At 41.4% G+C, this 3564-nt stretch overlaps 1 pseudogene; it reads right to left on the bottom strand.

Moving 5' to 3' along the window:
* Nucleotides 1–718: 718 nt before the first annotated feature.
* Nucleotides 719–3145, bottom strand: LOC118705317 (annotated as a pseudogene).
* Nucleotides 3146–3564: the final 419 nt, after the last annotated feature.

Raw genomic sequence — 3564 nt, forward strand, 5'->3', positions numbered from 1 at the left:
GTCAGGGAACATGCCTGGGTTTCAGGTTCCATCCCCAGTAGGAGACATGCAGGAGGCACCTGATCAATGATCCTCTCTCATCATTGATGTTTCTATATCTCTTTTCTTCTCCCTTCCTCTCTGACATGAATAATATATATGCAGAAGGAAAAAAGAATACACTGCCACAATTAACCTTACCCTAATTATGCATAAACCAGGTTCTCTACTTAGAAGGTAGTTTTCTGAAACCTGGGCATGTGGCCTTGACGAGAGCCAAATCTGGGACCGTTGCGTCCACAGGTTGATACTCTATGCACTGAGCCAAACAGCTAGGGTGCATTGTGGTTTAATTTGCATCTCTCTGAAGATCAGTGACACTGAGCATCTTTCATACATCAACTGTATGTCCTCTTTGGAGATGAGTCTATTCAGTCCTTTGAGGTTGTTTTCTTGGTGTTCAGTTGTATAAGTTCTTTGTATATTTTGGAAATTAGCCCCTTCCAGATTCTTTGAGAACCCAGGAGAATTTTATTTCTTTTTGTTCCAAGTTTAGGACTTTTAATTTGTCCCATAGCACTGAAGCAAAATCATGACAAAACATTCTGCTTTCCTTTGTACCTCAGTGTACACACACACACACACACACACACACACACACACACAAACACACACACAATTGTAGCAAGAGGGAATGGTTTTGTACACAGGAAAAAAAACAATATAAATTCAAAACTTACAGATTAAAGTTAGCTCTATCACTCATCTCTTTAAAAAGTTTATACAGATATCCAGTCAAAACCAACAGGATATCTCCTTTGAAATATTATACAAATGGATTTTCAAGTAGATTTCAGGACTGTATACTGTCTTGGAATGTCTTTAGAAGGCTGTCATTGATCAGGTAACAGGGTAAAAACACCAGAGTCCTTTCTTTCAAATGGAAGAGGGAAAGACAGGGATAGACGAAACTATTCAAACTTCATCTTCTTTCCTGTGGCTTCTGGTCTCCTCCTCCTCCTCTGCTTCCTAGGAAACCTCATCAACCTCCAAAACTTCTCTGGCCTCTGCCACCAAATCCACCTTGGCCTCCTCTGCCATCTCTGCCTCTGCCACAATCCCAGAAGCTACCTTCACCCTTAGGCTTAGCCCCCTCCACAGTAACTTTGTTTTCAGCTATTTCACCATCTTCTATGGCCTTCTCGGCAGCTTTGGCACCTTCCTCACCGTTGAAGTCTACAAAATCAAACCCTTTGGAAGACCTCGTCTCCCTGTCAGTGACTATCCTTGCCCAAACAGAGCAATCAAATGACTCTTTCAGTGTCTCCTCTGTAGTGTCCTCAGACAAACCTTTGACAGTTTTGGATGGATGGCTTTTTGCATTAGGCGGTCCCCTGGGTCCTTGCAATTCCAGCCTGATTATTCTGCCCTCAGTTTCTCTTTTACTACAGAAATTTAAAGCTTCTTTAGCTTCTTCAAATGAAGCAAATTCTATAAATCCAAAAACCCTTTAAATTTGTCATTTTGGTTCTGAGGCACTTTGATAAAAATTGCTTTCTCCAATACTTCCTGAAGAATGTCTTCTGTTACACTATAGGAAAGGTTGCTTAAAACCAGAGGTTTTGATTCACCACTTCAAGTGCTATTCTTTCCATCTCTGTGGTCTTGAATTTGACCCTTCTCTCCAGTATAGCACAAGAAAATGAATAGCCCATCTATTTCTGTTCTCTGCTTTTTTTCCCCAAGGTTTTTTCTGCATCGTCTTCTGTCTTAAATTCAATATAAGCCATCTCTTTACTCTTTCCATCCTTGTTGACTAATCTGAGCTCCATAGCACCTTCAAACACTTGTTTTAATTAGTCCTGAGTAACTTCATAAGGCAGATCTTTAGCCAAAAGCATTCCTGCACCTTGATGTTTTTACTGTCTTTTCCCTTTGGTTTTCTAGTTTAATTTCATCGCCAAAGACTTTTAAGCCAGCGAGTTAGTTCTAAGGCTTTTTTCAGGTCTTCAGCAGATTCAAAATCCACATAGCCAAACTTCCTAAGAAACACCAATTCTGACATCCACAACAACAAGATCATTTTTAGCAAGACGTCACTGATACTCATTTTTAATTCAGGAGCAGATTTGCTGCAGTTCAGGTTTCCAACACTGAGATTGAAAGCTGTAGTTGGTTCTGTGCCTTCTACCTTCTGTTTCTTGACCTCAGGCTCAGCTTTCTGTTTGGCCATTTCCTTCTTTCGTTTCCCAGGTGCATCTTTGATAGGCTCTTCCTCGTCCTCTTAATCCTCCTCCTCCTCACCTTTCTCATCTTCATCCTCTTCATCATCCTCTTCATTATCATCTTCTTCATCTTCATCCTCAGCTATGCTTTTAGCCTTCATGGGAACAGCTTTTACAGGAGCTTTCTTGCCTTTGCCTGGTGCAATCTCCACAGGTTCTTCTTCAGAGTCATATTCTTCATCATTATCCTCACCTTCATCATCTTCGTCCGCATCTTCATCATAATCCTCATCATCCAAGGTTAGAGTGGCAGCAGTAGCTTTCATCTCTCCTGGATCAATCATCCTCACCTTCATCCTCCTCCTCCTCCTCCTCTTCAGTATCATCATCATCTTCCTCATCACTATCTTCCTTCTTGGCATTCTTGCCATGTTTTGCTCCTTTGACTGGGGTGGCTGCTTCCTTCTTACCACGAATTGCTACCAATGCTTTGCCTGGTGTCCCTCCCTTCTTGCCAGGTATGGCTAATGCTTTGGCTGGTATAACTGCTGCCTTTTTGCCAGGGGTGACAACTGCTTTCTTGCCTGATTGTGGCAACTGCAATCTTATTTGTTGGGGAAACCATCACCTTTCCTGGAGTTGTGGTAGCCGTTTTATGTTTTTTTCTGAGGAATAACCTCTTATCCACTGTTTTCATCTTCTTCGTCTGACATTGCTTATCTTCATTATCTTCTTCTACCTCCTTTGGAGAAGGTGCATTTTCTTGGGGCCACCTTGATTTTTATCAGCCTTTGCTAACTTCACCATGACAGTGGCTTATGACAGTAGAGAGTGTGATGGGTGAGTGGCACAGATGTGCCCAGAGGAACCAAATGGCATCGATGGCAGCTGCTGGTACTGAAGAACCAGAACAAGTGGGTTTCTCTACCAGCCAGAGCCCCAGACTCCCCAGGAGATTCTTGACATGTGGATTTCCTTCCTGAGCACAGGAAACTCTTCGGATTGATCATCTGACCTTTGCATGGTCTATATCATAGTATAGCCCAGGGTTGGCTCTACCTAAAGAACATGGACTCAAAAAGCTGTTCAGCATCACCTGGTCCCTTCCATATTGTCAACCCCAAGCCTAACATTTTAGATGATGCTTTTTTTCCACTTTTACATTCATTCTTTCTATGTACATATGTATTATTTACTTATGCTAGACATGATATTTGATTAATAAGGAAATAAACAGCTGAGTTCAAATTCAATTATTTGTTTTAATATTATTCTGGTTAAAATGTTTAGTATTACAACTCTGTCATGTTCAAATTCATACACTGACAAAGTAATAATCCTTGGTCCTAACAACCTGGGG

This window comes from Pipistrellus kuhlii, unplaced genomic scaffold, assembly GCF_014108245.1.
Source record: "Pipistrellus kuhlii isolate mPipKuh1 unplaced genomic scaffold, mPipKuh1.p scaffold_m20_p_5, whole genome shotgun sequence".
Taxonomy (NCBI): domain Eukaryota; kingdom Metazoa; phylum Chordata; class Mammalia; order Chiroptera; family Vespertilionidae; genus Pipistrellus; species Pipistrellus kuhlii.